The 22,413-nt window shown below is 35.3% G+C and overlaps 1 protein-coding gene and 1 long non-coding RNA gene across 3 annotated transcripts in view; one reads left to right on the top strand and one right to left on the bottom strand.

The window, feature by feature from the left end:
• Positions 1-22,413, top strand: part of LOC113007388 (inactive dipeptidyl peptidase 10) — a 434,773-nt gene that overhangs the window by 298,163 nt on the left and 114,197 nt on the right. The gene's annotated exons all lie outside the window — the stretch shown is intronic.
• On the bottom strand, positions 207-7,321 carry LOC145421208 (uncharacterized). Its single transcript, XR_013902515.1, has 5 exons — positions 7,309-7,321; positions 5,702-5,733; positions 4,550-4,576; positions 2,282-2,312; positions 207-740 (listed from the first exon to the last, which is right to left on the bottom strand). It is a non-coding gene; the product is annotated as an uncharacterized LOC145421208 (long non-coding RNA).

Genomic DNA, 22,413 nt, shown 5'->3' with positions numbered 1-22,413 from the left:
TTAAATAATAGTACTATAAACTTGCAGTCAAATGTTATAGCCAATGAAACAGACTAACAGACTGGATCTAATTTATTATTTATCTGAATGTATGTATTACAAAATAACCAGATTATCTTATTACAAGTAAACTTATAAAGAGGTGATATTTTATACAATTGATCAAAGTAAGCCAAACTAGAAGTGTTAATTCCAAAGTGTAATGCAAAATTAAAATGACAAATGTAGGCCTGTGTAAGTAGTTTCTACTATAAGTTCCACTGTACTGTAATTCTACTACTGTATATTCAACTTGTAATTTCCAGCAAAATGACTGAATGTGAGAGAGCTTAATGACAGGAAAGAAAGAGCAGTGAGAGCAGAGATCTCTCAGAATTCTGTAACAGATAGATCAAGTTCTGGTAACTTGGATTTCTGAAAATTGGATTCTGAAAGGATTCTCAAAACTTGGATTCTCAAATTAGATAGAGCAGTAGAGATAGAGGGATACAAGATGGAATGGCTTTCAAATTAGATAGAGCGGTAGAGATAGAGGGATACAAGATAGAATGGCTTTCAAATTAGATAGAGCGGTAGAGATAGAGGGATACAAGATAGAATGGCTTTCAAATTAGATAGAGCGGTAGAGATAGAGGGATACAAGATAGAATGGCTTTCAAATTAGATAGAGTTGGGAGAGTGATAGGATAGACAGAATTGCTTATAATGATAGAGAGAGAGGATCTTCTGCAGCAGGTCACCTGTAAGACACAAAAGGCCTGGAATTAGTCGTATTTCCAATATGCTTGGATTTACCATATTCTTCAGACTATATGGCACACCTAAAACCCTGTCATTTTCTCAAAAACATACAATGTGCCTAGTGTATCGATTCTGGTTATGCTTACTGACCTAGAACGGGATTTCTGTGGTACACAGCGCTCAAAATTCTGTCAAATATTTTAGTAATACTTTGGTAAGCTACAAAGCTGCGCTGCTTGATGTATTGTCAGAGCATTATGGCTACCATAGTCAGGACCCTCGTAGAGTAATTTGTACGGTGCTTCAACATAACATTATGGTGTGTGTACAAGAACCTGGCACGTGCTAAGAGACATGCTTATGAAGCAGATTTCAACCTGATCAACCCATGAAGAGTTTGATGGATTTGTAGATGAGGAATGAACTGAAAAAGTGAGTGTATTGGTCTGTATTTTATGTGTTACAACTGAACAGTGTTGAGAGTTGTTGTGAATGACTTGAATAAAGTTTGACTTATCTGACTGTTTGTTTGGCTTAATCTGCCTTAAAAACAGAATTGTTTATTGACGTTATGCCTTATAATTTCAAAAATACAGTACATGTAGGGCTTTAAATACTAAAGACTTCTACAGTAAATTATTGGAGTGAACAGAATGACAATGTTTAACAAATGATGGTGGAACTGTTATAAGGACATTTTTACGTTCTATTAAAACAATAAACTAAGTCTATAAACTCAAACCAAGACGTGCTGCTACAGTAACTTACTGTAAATATTATATGGTCCAAATAAACCCGCACACTGAGGTTACAGCAGAGTTTCAGGCCTCCTGCTTTAAATACTTTATATCCATTAAACTCAAAATTATTTATTGACTGGCCAAAAAGAACACAAACCTTCTCACATTTGCCTAAAAACATCTTGATGATCAGCAAGAGCTGTGAAATGATTTCAAAACACTATTTTGGACCTTAATTAAGACAATTGAAATTCAAACAGCAGTCGCTTTCTAAAATATCGGATTTGTGCCGTTCACACTGTCATACCATGATACCATCACTGATACCAACATGACAAAAAAATCTGATTTGATGCGCTTTCGCCTGCAGTGTGAACTGCACTCAGGCCAGTCACTCAGGAAAAATACTTCTAGCGTTTTGACTTCATGCTAATTCATAAGTGGAATGAGAGAGACAATAAAAATCGATAGCTGTGGTGCTCTTAAGTGTTTAAGGTACCACCTATACTCACACTTAAATCCACAAACATAAGGAGAAATCAAACAACTGCATAAAGATGTCTCTGACATTTAACTATGTTTGGACTTGATAAGCCATCAAAAATTAAAATCAGACATTAATGGGCTATTAAACTTCATTGACATTTTCTGGGGCAGTCAGTGGTCCTGTGTGGGGGCTTTGCTGCTACAGATTCTAAATCCTGACTATTTGTCTTTGCCCATGAGTGAATGGCAAGATAACACAAATAGCCAAACTACTGTAAGTAAATTACTAAACATTACCATTACTGTCTACTTACCAGCAAAGGCAAAGCCAAAGAGCTGTTCACTCTGTGTAACAAAAGACAAAGAACAAAAATACAGGCTCAGACAACTCCAATCAGCATTAGACAGCAACAACTCTCCTCTGTTTTCTTTTTCCGCACCCTAATAAAGATGATCATCTTCATAAAAGGTAATATGTAGTTTTATCCATTTGCAATAAGCCACACAAGTTTCTGAGTCATGTAATGCTCCAAAATTTAGGTTCAGTTACATAAGAGAGTAGAGATCGTAACCAATGATTTGCTTCACCTACTACTACACACTTTATCAAATGGTGATGTCACAATTTAAAAGTAGGCAACAATCACAAATGATAGCTTGTATGGAATGTTTGTAGGCTTTGACATTTGAGGTGGCCTGCATTCAAATTCTATTAACACAATTAAAAAAAAAAAAAAACACACTATAAACTTACACCAAGACGTGCTGCTACAGTAACTTACTGTAAATATTATATGGTCCAACAAAACCAACACACTGAGGTTAGAGCAGACAGTTTCAAGCCACTCTGTATGTATTTTGGCAAAATGAGAAATTTGGAGACAGCTAGTTTCTACACAGCAGTTTCTACATATTTCAGTCACATTTGGGGCATGTTTGATACACAGCAATAAGCACTACACTAAATCTATGATAAACTTATCATAGCTGATATTAAGGCCTAATTAGCAAAATTTAGTATGATGGTAATTTCTTTGTAGATCATTTCATGATAAAAAGAACAGAAGTGAGTGCTGTATCTGAGCTGTTGCATGTAAGATCTTTGCTGGACATTCCCACATTTCTTAAACAAACAAACATGACTTTCAGACAGTTCATCTTTTGTAAATTAAGCCAGGATTATTTTCAAAAAAACAGCCTTGATAAAAATATCAGGCCACTATAAAATGTCTTATGTTTATGTTTTCATCCCACCTATACTTTGCAAGTCATTATGACAAATTACAAAAAGCAGTTTCTAGGCAGTGATTTAAGGGAAGAAGCTTTTGAAATCCACAATGCCCTACCACCAGTGGTCTCAAACTCTGGTCCTTAAGGCCTGGTGTCCAGAAACTTTTCTATGTGTCCCTGTTGCAACACACCTGAATAACATTAGTAGGTCATTAGCAAAACTCTACAGAACCTGACTGCATGCTGAGGTGGTAATTCAGCCATTTGATTCATGTTATAGCAGCTCATGAGTGAATGAACATGATGCAATGAAAGTACTTTTAGAAGTACATTTTTCCAAACACTTAATTACTTAAATTTGAGTAGTCTTAGGGGATGCCACTTCAGCACACAGTCAAATTCTATACTCTCACTAATGACCTACAAATGTTATTCAGGTGTTTTGTAACAGGGACACGTGGAAAAGCTTCAGGACACCGGCCCTTGAAGAGTGGAGTTTGAGACCCCTGCCCTATGTGAATATTTAATCGTCCCTAAACTGCCAGTCGTGAGCTGCTCTAATGTGAAACAAACACATATAGTTCTGTAAAAGTTTACAAATAGATTTCTAAGGATTTGGAGACCCCAGAAAACAAAAACCCTCCCAGATATTGTAGCTGAACAGGCAAAAACAAGTTGCCTAATAATATCTCGATGATAACCAACAGCTGTGCTGACGAACTGCACTAAACTGAATCATCTATAGTGAGAGAAAAATACCAGCATTAAAGTCAAACATGGTGCTGTTACTATGATGTCCCAGAGTTCCTTTACTACTTCAGGACCATCAACTCATCAGGTCCTGGGCTTAAGTTTAATCACACTTAGGATCTGAAGCACACAAGCAAGTCCAATTGAATGAATGAAACAAAACACTTGGTATAAACTAATCAGTCTGGACTTTAATGAAATTAAGATACGTGGTATGACTTGAAAACCCTATATTGGGCCTTAATTACGACTTTTTTCTTTTCTTGCCTGCCCTGTTTGGATCTAATTAAGACAATTCTGAAATTGTAGTGGACCAAAATCAACCAGTGATGTAAACCAGTCATTACCAGTTACTGTAAATGCTTGATGGTAATTGTTGCTATCAGGGCATCCACAGCTGGGTATTAGAGACCAACATGTTTTTACATTAGACCAGGTTGTTCTGGTTCAAAAATGAAATCATCACTTTAAAACTGCTTTTTGTATTTATCCAGGTCATCCTTGTTAGATGATTTGAAACGTGAAAAAAGCATAAACAAAATAAATCTGCAAAGAAGAAAGACCTTTCTCAGCACTGTACCGCAGACAAAACCTTTACTTACCAGACTTGCGACAGTTAGATCAGTCTCCTAGAGAAAGGAAACAACACATCAGATCACTGTTTAATGACTTAGACTGTTAAACCTCTTCACACACAATCCAATTTACTGTGACATGAAATAACTAGTAAAATCCTCAATTTCTTCAAACCTTTATGAACTCACTGTAGTCTGAAGAGGACAAACTTCAGTTACAGAGTCTCACATGGTGATAACATGTGTAATAAAGGCATGCATACTACAGAAGTGCAAAGAAGAGGCACCAATATTTGTTGGTACAGATTATGGCTTTTTAGCTCCATCATTTTCTATCACAAGTCAGTGCTTAATAAAGTGTGGAAAAACCACAACTGTTAGAATCAACGGAAAACCTCATCAGGTTTTAGTTCTGATCTGAATATGTAAATCCTAAAATACATGTAAATTTTGACATGTCATAGTAACAACAGTGGCACACCATTTTTGCAATTACAAAAATTATAATAAAGAGTCCTTCCATTGTACCTGTTGGCAGGAATCTTTTTGTATTTTGCAATATTTCCCTTTTGTATAAAATTTTCAAACACATTGTATCGAGCAAATTATTAAGAAACTAATTTAAACTTAGTGTACATAAATTACACACAGGCTTTAACATACACAACATTGCCTACTCACAACTCTGGTTCTCTTAGTCTTTTATTATTGCTTAAATGTTTAAATGCTTTTTTGTATTTATTCATATCATCCCTGTTAGATGATTTGAAACATGTGACAAAAAAGCATGAACAAAATAAATCTGCAAGGAAGAAAGACTTTTCCCAGCACTGTACCTCAGACAAAATGAACTCACTTTAGTCTAAAGAGGGCAAAATTTAATTGCAGAGTCTCAAATGGCCTTAACATGTGTAATAAAAACAATAATTACTACAGAAACGCTTTGATAAGCCTTTAAAATTAAAATTAGACATAAATGGCCTATTAAACTTCAGGGACATTTTTAGGGACACTCACAGGTCTAGTGGGGAGGCTTACTGCTTATAAAACCTAAATGTGTTTTTGCCCATGAGCAAATGGCAAGATATCACAAAAAGCCAAACTATTGTATGTAAATTGCTAAACATGTTACACAATCCCAGTTTCATATTGCTTCAGTTACAATCACTGTTTACTTACCAGCAAAGGCAAAACCAAGCTTCTATTTCACTCTGTGTAACAAAAGACAAAGAGCAAAAATACAGGATCAGAAAACTCAAATTAGCATCAATACTGCATCACTCTCTGTTGTCAAAAAGATTCACTAAACTTCTTTGTTTACTACAGCTGGAATACAAACAACAACTCTCCTCTGTTTTCTTTGGTCTACCTCTCAGTTAAGATTGCAAAACACTCATACATGAAAAACTGCACGATATATTTTTAAGGCTTTAATATTTGAGGTGGTCTGCATTCAAATTCTACTTCCTAAAATATTATTAACTGCACATAGTATCATAGTAAATATACTGTATTTTTAAAATAAATATCTATGTACCATACTAATAATAATATACTGCCATATTTTATTTATGTGAAGGTGGGCTGTTGTTTGTTTCATTAATTTTCCACAAAGTGAGAATTTAAACTGTGCAGCAGATTTAGGTTGGCACAAACAAGCCTTTGTTAAACAGTTCTTAAAAATTAAAGTCTTCTGTTTAGGAGTTCTTATTATTCTTGGGCTATGTCCACACGTACACAGGTACTTTTGAAAATGGAGATTTTTCTATGCGTTTGCGGTCACTGAAAACGGAGATTTCTAAAAACGCTTGCCAGGATATCTTTTGAAAACTCCATTTTTGCATTTATGTGTGGACATGGAAACGGAGAAAACGCAGCGCCTTTTTTGACGTCACACTGTGCGCCACGTTATTGTTTCGGTGAAATGCATTTCTACAATACTGTTACTGTTAATTGTTCTCTCTGCAGTGTTTAAATGCTTACACACACAGTTACTGTCCCTCCACACATATGACTCGGTTCTGCTTCTATGCCCCATCTTTGTTTGCCATTTCCCACCGAGGTTTCTAGACTTCTGATTGGCCAACATTTCTACACGGTTAAGAATATAGCGCCACCTGCTGCTTTGGCATGTTCCTAGCAGTGTTCTCCTTCATTTCTGCATTTATGTGTGGACGGGATCGTTTTTTAAAACGGAAACGGAAAATCTCCGTTTTCAAAAATACCCGTGTATGTGGGGACATAGCCTATGATTAATCCTCAGTTCCCCCCCCCTCCTTTGTCTTAATTAACCCACAAGACCTGCACACACGCGACTCTTTTTCTCCCGTGTTCGGTCAGAGGCGGTAAAATGGCTCCTTTGATCTTGCCGACAGCTGACACTGAATCTAAGATGGCGGTTCGTTAAAAACTTTACAGCATAAAGAATGAGGCTGTTTTAACCAACTGATTTGTGAAGAGAACTAACTGCACCTTATGTAACAGACTGACAAACACACCAAATGTAATTAATAAAACAACACGATAACCGTGGTTCACAGTCAAATTTTCATTTCACACTGGGCTCAAAGGAGCGCTAGGAATTAGCATCGGGTTGTTAGCTCATCAAACACTCCTTTTACATACAAAAATGACAAAGTTTCACTAGGAAAAAGCAACCACTGTGTTACTCTAATATGAGTTATACCTCGGTTGGCTTTATAAATCACTAAAAGAACTCGTTAAATTGCACAAACAGAGTATAAACATTTAGGAGAGAAGAAGAGAAGCAGAGCAGCGGCACTCACCCAGAGCGGACTCAACGAAGTGTGCGGAAAAGCGGATGTCCGGCAGTCAGGTAAAAGATGAGGCGTTCACAGTAGTAGGAAATTCCAGTATTACACACAATGGGCATTGTAAACATCAAAAATGTAGGTGATTTTAAATATTCTATACAATATTTATTTGCTAAAGAAAATACTCGCAGAACTTTAATTCTATAAGTTGAATAAATATTATTAGAAGGCTCTACTCCTGAACACCAACACCAAAGAGCTGAGTTCACCAGACCTGAAAAAAAAAACCCAACCAGTCCAGGACAGTCAGTCTGCAAAGATGTTTTAAAGACAAAAAAAAAGTATATATATATATATATATATATATATATATATATATATATATATATATATATATATATATTAGGGCTGAACGATTATGGAAAATAATCTAATTGCGATTTTTTTGCCCCAATATTGCGATTGCGATGCGATATGCGATTATTTTTTAAGGTCTTTGTCTTCTGTATTATTAAACAAAGACAAGCAATACATCATATAGTATGGCCAATACTATATTACATTAATTTTAAACTGTTCTTTCCTGGAAGACAGACCTCTGTTATGATGACATGAGGTGATGCATGAATTGATGGCTGACATTTTTATTTAACTTCTTCAATCACAACAGTATATTTGAACATACACAATAGTTTATTTTTAGCTTACAAACATCTGAGCATAAAGTGCTGACAAGGAACCCTGGTGTAAACATTAAAATGAAAGTCAGTACAATGTGCAGATTGCAGAAATATACATAAAAAAAATCAGTGGCTTTACCACACTCAGTTTTTCGACATCTGTGAACTACTAGACAGTCATTCAATTAAAAAATAATATTAAATAAATAAAACTAATAAATAAAAAATACACACATCTTACTGATCTCTGCAGTCAGTAACATTACACATAAAGTGCAAACATAATAGCAATTATATAAACACACACACAAACACGCCTTTAAAATTTAAAAGCGTGAAATTGGACGGTCTAGCCTTCTGATTAGCGTCACCGCTGTCTCGGTGGAGTTTAATAAACTCGGCCGTCTGCTTCTTGCTATCTAAAATATAACCAGACACTGGTGTAAATTCTCGACTGTCTCACACTTCTGTTTAATAAGTTTTCTGTTTGACGTTTAGTCAGCTGTGTGAAAACCAAGGAGGAACCCACCCGGGGGATTAATAAACTTTTATTTTATCTAATCTAATAACTTTAATCTCAGCCAAACCGATTTACTCACAAACAAACAAAACACTGAAAAAAGCCCAACAATAACATTTTTAGGTTGTCTAAGTGACTTATATATTACGTTTAACCCGAGCAGCGAAACTCCGCGGTGATCTGAAAATGATGTGCCGGGAGTTGTGCCGTTCTCGGCCGCATCAGTAACCCTCGAGCTCTCGGCTAGCTGTTGAGCTGGTGGGTAGCAGACGCCTCTGAAAACGTCCAAGCACTTTTGCACATATGGGATATCTTGATAAACCGAGCAGATATTTGATGTTTACACAACTACTTTCTCGCCTGAAAATATGTTAAAAGTTTATTTTGTGACCCAGAAAGATTAGTATGAGTAATTTTAAAACTTAGTAGCGGCCGCCATTGCTGGAAACTGGAGTTTGGCTGGGCCGCGCTATGAATTCTGGGATATGGTAGTAATTTGGACAACCTTCGGCGCGTCGCTGTGACGTAATCGGTCTACAAATGCGGCCTCAGGAGGATGCAGCCCATGAATTTGGACATGTCCAGAGTATAATCGCAGCCTCTGCGGTTAGAAAATTGCACTTGATCATGTCGCGATATTATCGCAAATGCGATATATCATTCAGCCCTAATATATATATATATATATATATATATATATATATATATATATATATATATATATATATATAAATATATATACATACACATATATACACATATATACATATATATATATATATATATATATATATATACACACACATATATATATATACATCTTTTTACACACGCAGCACAGAGAGGCACAGGATTATTGCAGCCTATTTCTTATAGTGAGGACTCCCCTCAAACAAATGACCATAATTTCCAAACCGTAGGGGCTAGAGCAGTCATTCTTACACCGTTTTGTTCAGAAGAGATGGGGGAATCTTCCAGTGTTGACAATTTATCATTAAAATGTGAAATTTTAATGATAAATTGTCAATTTTAAGTCCTCACAGAGAATTGGCTGCCTGGGGACCTGGCAGAAATATATAGAAATACTATAATTAAGCATAAATACTACATTTAGTAGAAATACTATGTTTTAGCACAAATACTATAAAAAGCAGAAATACTATAATTTAGCAGAAATACTATATTAAGCACAAATCCTATAAAAAGCAGAAATACTATATAATGCAAAAATCCTATAAAAAGCAAAAATAGTATGATTAAGCATAAATACTACATTTAGTAGAAATACTATATTTTAGCACAAATCCTATAAAAAGCAGAAATACTGTACTATGATTTGGTAGAAAAAACTATAATTAATCAGAAATACTATATTTGGCAGAAATACTGTATTTGGCACAAATCTTATAAAATAGCAGAAATAGTATGATTTAGCACAATAGTAATAACTTAAACAGAAAAATTGGAAAAGCAAAATGGATAGCTGAAAAAATGCTGAACATGCTGAAGGTCCCTCAACTATAACTATACAAAAAAATCTATAACAGCAACACAATCACAAATATGTACACATAAGGAAACACACATGGACAGAGAGACACACACACAAGATCAAATTCAGTCACCCAGTCTAAATATATTGAATTTGAATCTTAGAATGAGATCATCCCATTAAAAGGCTTTCTCTCTCTCTCTCTCTCTCTCTCTCTCTCTCTCTCTCTCTCTCTGTCACACACACACACACACACAGACACACAGGGAGAGAGAAGTAAGTTTCTAGGTCAGCCTGGGAGCTGCTGAATTTGAATCCACCAATCAGAGAGCCTGTGCACTTTTTCCCTCCAAAACAGGTGCTTCTATTTACACACACAGCAGAGAGACACAGGATTATTGCAGCCTATTTCTCATAGTGAGGACTCCCCACAATCAAATGACCATAATTTCCTAACCGTAGGGGCTAGAGCGGTCATTCTTACACCGTTTTGTTCAGAAGAGATGGGGGAATCTTCCAGTGTTGACAATTTATCATTAAAATGTGAATTTTTAGAGATATACGACATGGATGACATGTTGACTTAGAAGCCACGAATTCCCCCAATATGCAAATTTGAATGGCTGAGGCCACATATATGATTGGCTGCCTGGGAAGCCGTGCAGGCCCTGATTTGTGGATTTGAATTCCTCAGCCCTCAGATATGATTGGCTGGCTTAGAAGCCATGAAGGCCCCAATATGCAAATTTGAATGCCTCAGGACACATATATTATTGGCTGGGAAACCGTGCAGGCCCTGATTTGAAAATTTGAATTTCTCAGTCCTCACAGAGGATTGGCTGCCTGGGGACCTGGCAGAAATATATAGAAATACTATGATTAAGCATAAATACTACATTTAGTAGAAATACTATGTTTTAGCACAAATACTATAAAAAGCAGAAATACTATAATTTAGCAGAAATACTATATTAAGCACAAATCCTATAAAAAGCAGAAATACTATATTAGGTACAAATCCTATAAAAAGCAGAAATACTATATTAGGCACAAATCCTATAAAAAGCAGAAATAATATATTAGGCACAAATAGTATAAAAAGCAGAAATACTATAATTTAGCAGAAATACTATGTTTGGCACAAATCCTATAAAAATAATAAATACTATAATTTAGCAGAAATACTATATTAGGCACAAATCTTATGAAAAGCAGAAATAGTATGATTTAGCAGAAATACTGTATTTAGCACAAGTACCGAAAAGTACCAGAAATACTATGATTTAGCAGAATAGTAATAACTTACAAAATTACAAATATGAAGGCATATTGAAACACAAATGCACAGAGGGACACACAAACACAGGCTCTAATCCAGTCAACCAGTCTAACTATATTCAATTTAAATCCTACAATGACATGCTGCCAAATAAGGGCAGGGTCCTCTCTCTCCCACTAAACACACACACACACACACACACACACACACACACACACACACACACACACACACACACAGAGGGAGAGAGCTGCCGAATTTAAATCCACCAATCAGAGTGGCTGTTTACGTTTTCCCGCCAAAACAGGTGCATCTTTTTACACACGCAGCAGCACAGAGAGGCACAGGATTATTGCAGCCTATTTCTCATAGTGAGGACTCCCCTCAAACAAATGACCATAATTTCCTAACCGTAGGGGCTAGAGCGGTCATTCTTACACTGTTTTGTTCAGAAGAGATGGGGGAATCTTCCAGTGTTAACAATTTATCATTAAAATGTGAATTTTTAGAGATATATGACATGGATGACTTGTTGACTTAGAAGCCACGAATTCCCCAATATGCAAATATGAATGCCTGAGACCACATATATGATTGGCTGGCTGGGAAGCCGTGCAGGCCCTGATTTGTGGATTTGAATTCCTCAGCCCTCAGATATGATTGGCTGGCTTAGAAGCCATGAAGGCCCCAATATGCAAATTTGAATGCCTCAGGACACATATATGATTGGCTGGGAAGCCGTGCAGGCCCTGATTTGAAAATTTGAATTTCTCAGTCCTCACAGAGGATTGGCTGCCTGGGGACCTGGCAGAAATATATAGAAATACTATGATTAAGCATAAATACTACATTTAGTAGAAATACTATGTTTTAGCACAAATACTATAAAAAGCAGAAATACTATAATTTAGCAGAAATACTATATTAAGCACAAATCCTATAAAAAGCAGAAATAGGATGATTAAGCATAAACACTACATTTAGTAGAAATACTATGTTTGAGCAAAAATCCTATAAAAAGCAGAAATACTATATTAGGCACAAATCCCATAAAAAGCAGAAATAGTATGATTAAGCATAAATACTACATTTAGTAGAAATACTATGTTTTAGCACAAATAGTATAAAAAGCAGAAATATTGTAATTTAGCAGAAATACTATATTAGGCACAAATCTTATAAAATAGCAGAAATAGTATGATTTAGCACAATAGTAATAAGTTAAACAGAAAAATTGGAAAAGCAAAATGGACAGCTGAAAAAATGCTGAACATGCTGAGGGTCCCTCAAATATACTTGTTAAATGAAAAAATCAGCAAAAAAATGCACAGGGAGAGAGAAGTAAGTTTCTAGGTCAGTCTGGGAGCTGCTGAATTTGAATCCACCAATCAGAGAGCCTGTGTACTTTTTCCCTCCAAAACATGTGCCTCTTTTTTACACACGCAGCACAGAGAGGCACAGGATTATTGCAGCCTATTTCTCATAGTGAGGACTCCCCTCAAACAAATGACCATAATTTCCAAACCGTTGGGGCTAGAGCGGTCATTCTTACACCGTTTTGTTCAGAAGAGATGGGGGAATCTTCCAGTGTTTACAATTTATCATTAAAATATGAATTATTAAAGATATTTGACTTGTAATGCACCATAACTGAGTAGAGCGAAGCAAAAACTGCCTTGACTTGCCCTCAAACAACGCTTTGTGACTTGAAATCTATTTGGAGTATCGATATCATTCTTTCACCGTAAGAGACAGCAGGCTTTGGTGAACAATCATGGAAATTTTCAGGTCTCTGTGGAAATCCAACAAAAAGTTATGACGAGAGAAAAAAGTGGTTCATTTCCACAGTTTGAAATCTGAAGAAATCTGAGCGAAGGACGAATTTCCTACCCTCAAACAAGTCCAACTCATTTCAGAACGGTAATAGGTGAGAAAGAAATTCTTGAATTGTGAGCGTCAGGGGTGTCTGAAGATATACCGGGACAAGCCTCATGTCTTAACTTTGCTTCGTTAAGGAAATATGACGATTCGAATATGCCTCTCATTACAGAAATCCAGCGGTGATTTTGAACAAGCTCTCCATTCACTTTATATGGAGAGTTTTCTGACCTTGTGTTAGTCTGAGGAGATTTGCAAAAATTCTATAAATCCCACAACAATGATAGTGACATTTTCTGAAAGCCAGCAAAAATACCTACGTTTTGATGTATAATTTGTGGAAGTTGAGTGAAAATTGAGCAAGTAGCAGGAAGTTGTTCGGACATGAAGTGAAAATTGCAAAACCTTCAGTGGCACACTGGAAGCCAAGAGCATAGCAACCATAACAACACATGTATTTTGTGAAAAATCACAATTTTGCAACTCAAAACTTTAAGAGGCATAAAAGTAAAACAGTAAAAGATTTGAAAAAGCTGAATCATACCTGAATAGCCCAATAATTTGTGAACATTTTAAAATTTGAATGGTTGTTCTAGGTGAAAGTATGAGGAAGTAGTTAAGTTTCAAAAACAAGCAAAATTTAGCAGAATTGCAGAAGTTTCCCATTCATTTCAATGGGACAAATTAAAGGAAAAAAGCTTAATATTTTAAAAAGTATAATAGTTAAAAATAGCAAAAGTCATAGCAGGAATTAGCAAAAATAGCAGAATAGTTTAAAATTTGAACGGTGAAAATCGGCTGAAAATTGTGGAAGTAGTTTAACGGCGAAAAGTGTACGGAAACACCCGGAATAATAATAATAAAGATAAAGAATAAAGAGAAACAGGAACTCAATAGTGTGGATGCTTAAAGCATCCACACAATAAAGAATAAAGAGAAACAGGAACTCTATAGTGTGGATGCTTAAAGCATCCACACAACTAGAAAAATTTGCATTTCCTGCGAAAATGCAGTGTGGATGCTTAAAGCTGAAGCTGTATGCAAAAAGTAGCTGAAAAAGCTGAAAAGTTGCAGAAATTGTAAAAACTTTGCATAAGCAAAAGAACTTTGCTAAAATGGAATAACTTAGCAGAACTGCAATATCTTAGAGGAAACATAATACTTGGCAGAAATACAATAGCATAGCAGAATTTAGCAGAAATATTGTAACTTTCCAGAAACATGATAACTTCTCAAAAATACAAGAATTTAGGAGAAATAGTATAAGATAACAGAAAGAATATATTTAGCCAAAAATACTTAAACATTACAGAAACACTATGATTTAGAAAAATAGTACAACATAGCAGAAATATTGTGATTTACCAGAGACACTGTGATGAACTATGAATATTGTAATTTTAAATTAAGACTATGTTTTAGCACAAATATTATAATTTGGCAGAAATACTATAATTTAGCACAAATACTATAAAAAGCAGAAATACTATAATTTAGCAGAAATACTATATTAAGCACAAATACTATAAAAAGCAGAAATAGTATGATTAAGCATAAATACTACATTTAGCAGAAATACTATATTAAGCACAAATCCTATAAAAGCAGAAATAGTATATTAAGCACAAATCTTATAAAATAGCAGAAATAGTATGATTTAGCACAATAGTAATAAGTTAAACAGAAAAATTGGAAAAGCAAAATGGACAGCTGAAAAAATGCTGAACATGCTGAGGGTCCCTCAAATATACTTGTTAAATGACAAAAATCTGCAAAAAAATTTATTACAGCCACACAATCACAAATATGTACACATGAGGAAACACACATGCACAGAGAGACCCACACACAAGATCCAATTCAGTCAACCAGTCTAAATATATTGAATTTAAATCTTAGAATGAGATCATCCCATTAAAAGCCTTTCTCTCTCTCTCTCTCTCTCTCTCTGTCACACACACACACACACACACACACAGGGAGAGAGAAGTAAGTTTCTAGGTCAGCCTGGGAGCTGGTGAATTTGAATCCACCAATCAGAGAGGCTGTGCACTTTTCCCCACCAAAACAGGTGCATCTGTTTACACACGCAGCAGCACAGAGAGACACAGGATTTTTGCAGTCTATTTCTCATAGTGACGACTCCCCTCAAACAAATGACCGTAATTTCCTAACCGTAGGGGCTAGAACGGTCATTCTTACACCGTTTTGTTCAGAAGAGATGGGGGAATCTTCAAGTGTTGACAATTTAATATTAAAATATGAATTTTTAGAGATATATGACATGGATGACTTGTTGACTTAGAAGCCACGAATTCCCCAATATGCAAATTTGAATGCCTGAGACCACATATGTGATTGGCTGGCTGGGAAGCCGTGCAGGCCCTGATTTGTGGATTTGAATTCCTCAGCCCTCAGATATGATTGGCTGGCTTAGAAGCCACGAAGGCCCCAATATGCAAATTTGAATGCCTCAGGACACTTATTTGATTGGCTGGGAAACTGTGCAGGCCCTGATTTGAAAATTTGAATGTCTCAGTCCTCACAGAGGATTGGCTGCCTGGGGACCTGGCAGAAATATATAGAAATACTATTATTAAGCATAAATACTACATTTAGTAGAAATACTATGTTTCAGCACAAATATTATAAAAAGAAGAAAAAGTATAATTTAGTAGAAATACTATATTAAGCACAAATCCTATAAAAAGCAGAAATACTATAATTTAGAACAAATAGTATAAAAAGCAGAAATACTATAATTTAGCAGAAATACTATGTTAAGCACAAATCCTATAAAAAGCAGAAATACTATAATTTAGCAGAAATACTATGTTAGGCACAAATCCTATAAAAAGCAGAAATACTATAATTTAGCAGAAATACTATATTAAGCACAAATCCTATAAAAAGCAGAAATAGGATGATTAAGCATAAACACTACATTTAGTAGAAATACTATGTTTGAGCAAAAATCCTATAAAAAGCAGAAATACTATATTAGGCACAAATCCCATAAAAAGCAGAAATAGTATGATTAAGCATAAATACTACATTTAGTAGAAATACTATGTTTTAGCACAAATAGTATAAAAAGCAGAAATATTGTAATTTAGCAGAAATACTATATTAGGCACAAATCTTATAAAATAGCAGAAATAGTATTATTTAGCACAATAGTAATAAGTTAAACAGAAAAATTGGAAAAGCAAAATGGACAGCTGAAAAAATGCTGAACATGCTGAGGGTCCCTCAAATATACTTGTTAAATGAAAAAAATCAGCAAAAAAATGCACAGGGAGAGAGAAGTAAGTTTCTAGGTCAGCCTGGGAGCTGCTGAATTTGAATCCACCAATCAGAGAGCCTGTGTACTTTTTCCCGCCAAAACATGTGCCTCTTTTTACACACGCAGCACAGAGAGGCACAGGATTATTGCAGCCTATTTCTCATAGTGAGGACTCCCCTCAAACAAATGACCATAATTTCCAAACCGTAGGGGCTAGAGCGGTCATTCTTACACCGTTTTGTTCAGAAGAGATGGGGGAATCTTCCAGTGTTTACAATTTATCATTAAAATATGAATTATTAAAGATATTTGACTTCTAATGCACCATAACTGAGTAGAGCGAAGCAAAAACTGCCTTGACTTGCCCTCAAACAACGCTTTCTAACTCGAAATCTATTTGGAGTATCGATATCATTCTTTCACCGTAAGAGACAGCAGGCTTTGGTGAACAATCATGGAAATTTTCAGGTCTCTGTGGAAATCCAACAAAAAGTTATGACGAGAGAAAAAAGTGGTTCATTTCCACAGTTTGAAATCTGAAGAAATCTGAGCGAAGGACGAATTTCCTACCCTCAAACAAGTCCAACTCATTTCAGAACGGTAATAGGTGAGAAAGAAATTCTTGAATTGTGAGCGTCAGGGGTGTCTGAAGATATTCGGGGACAAGCCTCATGTCTTAACTTTGCTTCGTTAAGGAGATATGACGATTCGAATATGCCTCTCATTACAGAAATCCAGCGGTGATTTTGAACAAGCTCTCCATTCACTTTATATGGAGAGTTTTCTGACCTTGTGTTAGTCTGAGGAGATTTGCAAAAATTCTATAAATCCCACAACAATGATGGTGACATTTTCTGAAAGCCAGCAAAAATACCTACGTTTTGATGTATAATTTGTGGAAGTTGAGTGAAAATTGAGCAAGTAGCAGGAAGTTGTTCGGACATGAAGTGAAAATTGCAAAACCTTCAGTGGCACACTGGAAGCCAAGAGCATAGCAACCATAACAACACATGTATTTTGTGAAAAATCACAATTTTGCAACTCAAAACTTTAAGAGGCATAAAAGTAAAACAGTAAAAGATTTGAAAAAGCTGAATCATACCTGAATAGCCCAATAATTTGTGAACATTTTAAAGTTTGAATGGTTGTTCTAGGTGAAAATATGAGGAAGTAGTTAAGTTTCAAAAACAAGCAAATTTTAGCAGAATTGCTGAAGTTTCCCATTCATTTCAATGGGACAAATTAAAGGAAAAAAGTGGAATATTTTAAAAAGTATAATAGTTAAAAATAGCAAAAATCATAGCAGGAATTAGCAAAAATAGCTGAATAGTTTAAAATTTGAACGGTGAAAATCGGCTGAAAATTGTGGAAGTAGTTTAACGGCGAAAAGTGTACGGAAGCAACTAGAATAATAACTAGAAAAATTTGCATTTCCTGCGAAAATGCAGTGTGGATGCTTAAAGCTGAAGCTGTATGCAAAAAGTAGCTGAAAAAGCTGAAAAGTTGCAGAAATTGTAAAAACTTTGCAGAAGCAAAAGAAGTTTGCTAAAATGGAATAACTTAGCAAAACTGCAATATCTTAGAGGAAACATAATACTTGGCAGAAATACAATAGCATAGCAGAATTTAGCAGAAATATTGTAACTTACCAGAAACATGATAACTTCTCAAAAATACAAGAATTTAGGAGAAATAGTATAAGATAACAGAAAGAATATATTTAGCCAAAAATACTTAAACATTACAGAAACACTATGATTTAGAAAAATAGTACAACAGAGCAGAAATATTGTGATTTACCAGAGACACTGTGATGAACTATGAATATTGTAATTTTAAATTAAGACTATGTTTTAGCACAAATATTATAATTTGGCAGAAATACTATAATTTAGCAGAAATACTATATTAAGCACAAATCCTATAAAAAGCAGAAATGGTATGATTAAGCATAAATACTACATTTAGTAGAAATACTTTGTTTTAGCACAAATCCCATAAAAAGCAGAAATACTGTACTATGATTTAGTAGAAAGACTATAATTAATCAGAAATACTAAATTTAGCAGAAATACTATATTAAGCACAAATCCTATGAAAAGCAGAAATAGTATGATTAAGTATAAATACTACATTTAGCAGAAATACTATATTAAGCACAAATCTTATAAAAAGCAGAAATACTATATTAAGCACAAATCCTATAAAAGCAGAAATAGTATATTAAGCACAAATCTTATAAAATAGCAGAAATAGTGTGATTTAGCACAATAGTAATAAGTTAAACAGAAAAATTGGAAAAGCAAAATGGACAGCTGAAAAAATGCTGAACATGCTGAGGTTCCCTCAAATATACTTGTTAAATGACAAAAATCAGCAAAAAAATTTATGACTGCCACACAATTACAAATATGTACACATGAGGAAACACACATGCACAGAGAGACACACACACAAGATCCAATTCAGTCAACCAGTCTAAATATATTGAATTTGAATCTTACAATGGGATCATCCCATTAAAAGGCTTTCTCTCTCTCTCTCTCTCTCTGTCACACACACACACACACACACACACACACACACACACACAGGGAGAGAGAAGTAAGTTTCTAGGTCAGCCTGGGAGCTGGTGAATTTGAATCCACCAATCAGAGAGGCTGTGCACTTTTCCCCACCAAAACAGGTGCATCTGTTTACACACGCAGCAGCACAGAGAGACACAGGATTTTTGCAGTCTATTTCTCATAGTGATGACTCCCCTCAAACAAATGACCGTAATTTCCTAACCGTAGGGGCTAGAACGGTCATTCTTACACCGTTTTGTTCAGAAGAGATGGGGGAATCTTCAAGTGTTGACAATTTAATATTAAAATATGAATTTTTAGAGATATATGACATGGATGACTTGTTGACTTAGAAGCCACGAATTCCCCAATATGCAAATTTGAATGCCTGAGACCACATATGTGATTGGCTGGCTGGGAAGCCGTGCAGGCCCTGATTTGTGGATTTGAATTCCTCAGCCCTCAGATATGATTGGCTGGCTTAGAAGCCACGAAGGCCCCAATATGCAAATTTGAATGCCTCAGGACACTTATTTGATTGGCTGGGAAACTGTGCAGGCCCTGATTTGAAAATTTGAATGTCTCAGTCCTCACAGAGGATTGGCTGCCTGGGGACCTGGCAGAAATATATAGAAATACTATTATTAAGCATAAATACTACATTTAGTAGAAATACTATGTTTTAGCACAAATACTATAAAAAGAAGAAAAACTATAATTTAGCAGAAATACTATATTAAGCACAAATCCTATAAAAAGCAGAAATACTATAATTTAGAACAAATAGTATAAAAAGCAGAAATACTATAATTTAGCAGAAATACTATGTTAGGCACAAATCCTATAAAAAGCAGAAATACTATAATTTAGCAGAAATACTATGTTAGGCACAAATCCTATAAAAAGCAGAAATACTATAATTTAGCAGAAATACTATATTAGGCATAAATCCTATGAAAAGCAGAAATACTGTATTTAGCACAAGTACCGAAAAGTACCAGAAATAGTATGATTTAGCAGAAATACTGTATTTAGCACAAGTACCGAAAAGTACCAGAAATACTATGATTTAGCAGAATAGTAATAACTTATTGAAACACAAATGCACAGAGGGACACACAAACACAGGCTCTAATCCAGTCAACCAGTCTAACTATGTTCAATTTAAATCCTACAATGACATGCTGTCAAATAAGGGCAGGGTCCTCTCTCTCCCACTAAACACACACACACACACACACACACACACACACACACACACACACACACACACACACACACACACACACACACACACACACACACAGGGAGAGAGGACTAAGTTTCTAGGTCAGCCTGGGAGCTGCTGAATTTGAATCCACCAATCAGAGAGGCTGTTTACGTTTTCCCGCCAAAACAGGTGCATCTTTTTACACACGCAGCACAGAGACATAGACCTGCTTCTTTCAGTTTATTTCACATAGTGAGGATTCCCCTCAAACAAATGACCATAATTTCCTAACCATAGGGGCTAGAGCGGTCATTCTTACACCGTTTTGTTCAGAAGAGATGGGGGAATCTTCAAGTGTTGACAATTTATCATTAAAATATGAATTTTTAGAGATATATGACATGGATGACTTGTTGACTTAGAAGCCACGAATTCCCCAATATGCAAATTTGAATACCTGGAGCCCACATACATGATTGGCTGGCTGGGAAGCTGTGCAGGCCCTGATTTGTGGATTTGAATTCCTCAGCCCTCAGATATGATTGGCTGGCTTAGAAGCCATGAAGGCCCCAATATGCAAATTTGAATGCCTCAGGACACATATATGATTGGCTGGGAAACCGTGCAGGCCCTGATTTGAAAATTTGAATGTCTAAGTCCTCACAGAGGATTGGCTGCCTGGGGACCTGGCAGAAATATATAGAAATACTATGATTAAGCATAAATACTACATTTAGTAGAAATACTATGTTTTAGCACAAATACTATAAAAAGCAGAAATACTATAATTTAGCAGAAATACTATATTAAGCACAAATCCTATAAAAAGCAGAAATACTATATTAAGCACAAATTCTATAAAAAGCAGAAATACTATATTAAGCACAAATTCTATAAAAAGCAGAAATACTATATTAAGCACAAATCCTATTAAAAGCAGAAATACTATATTAAGCACAAATCTTATAAAATAGCAGAAACAGTATGATTTAGCACAATAGTAATAAGTTAAACAGAAAAATTGGAAAAGCAAAATGGACAGCTGAAAAAATGCTGAACATGCTGAGGGTCCCTCAAATATACTTGTTAAATGAAAAAATCAGCAAAAAAATGCACAGGGAGAGAGAAGTAAGTTTCTAGGTCAGCCTGGGAGCTGCTGAATTTGAATCCACCAATCAGAGAGCCTGTGTACTTTTTCCCGCCAAAACAGGTGCATCTTTTTACACACGCAGCAGAGAGAGGCACAGGATTATTGCAGCCTATTTCTCATAGTGAGGACTCCCCTCAAACAAATGACCATAATTTCTAAACCGTAGGGGCTAGAGCGGTCATTCTTACACCGTTTTGTTCAGAAGAGATGGGGGAATCTTCCAGTGTTAACAATTTATCATTAAAATGTGAATTTTTAGAGATATACGACATGGATGACTTGTTGACTTAGAAGCCACGAATTCCCCCAATATGCAAATTTGAATGCCTGAGGCCACATATATGATTGGCTGGCTGGGAAGCCGTGCAGGCCCTGATTTGTGGATTTGAATTCCTCAGCCCTCAGATATGATTGGCTGGCTTAGAAGCCATGAAGGCCCCAATATGCAAATTTGAATGCCTCAGGACACATATATGATTGGCTGGGAAACCGTGCAGGCCCTGATTTGAAAATTTGAATGTCTAAGTCCTCACAGAGGATTGGCTGCCTGGGGACCTGGCAGAAATATATAGAAATACTATGATTAAGCATAAATACTACATTTAGTAGAAATACTATGTTTTAGCACAAATACTATAAAAAGCAGAAATACTATAATTTAGCAGAAATACTATATTAAGCACAAATCCTATAAAAAGCAGAAATAGGATGATTAAGCATAAACACTACATTTAGTAGAAATACTATGTTTGAGCAAAAATCCTATAAAAAGCAGAAATACTATATTAGGCACAAATCCCATAAAAAGGAGAAATAGTATGATTAAGCATAAATACTACATTTAGTAGAAATACTATGTTTTAGCACAAATAGTATAAAAAGCAGAAATATTGTAATTTAGCAGAAATACTATATTAGGCACAAATCTTATAAAATAGCAGAAATAGTATTATTTAGCACAATAGTAATAAGTTAAACAGAAAAATTGGAAAAGCAAAATGGACAGCTGAAAAAATGCTGAACATGCTGAGGGTCCCTCAAATATACTTGTTAAA

Source organism: Astatotilapia calliptera, chromosome 16 (genome assembly GCF_964374335.1).
Source record: "Astatotilapia calliptera chromosome 16, fAstCal68.1, whole genome shotgun sequence".
Lineage (NCBI taxonomy): Eukaryota > Metazoa > Chordata > Actinopteri > Cichliformes > Cichlidae > Astatotilapia > Astatotilapia calliptera.
This window is presented reverse-complemented; position numbering and strand designations above follow the sequence as displayed.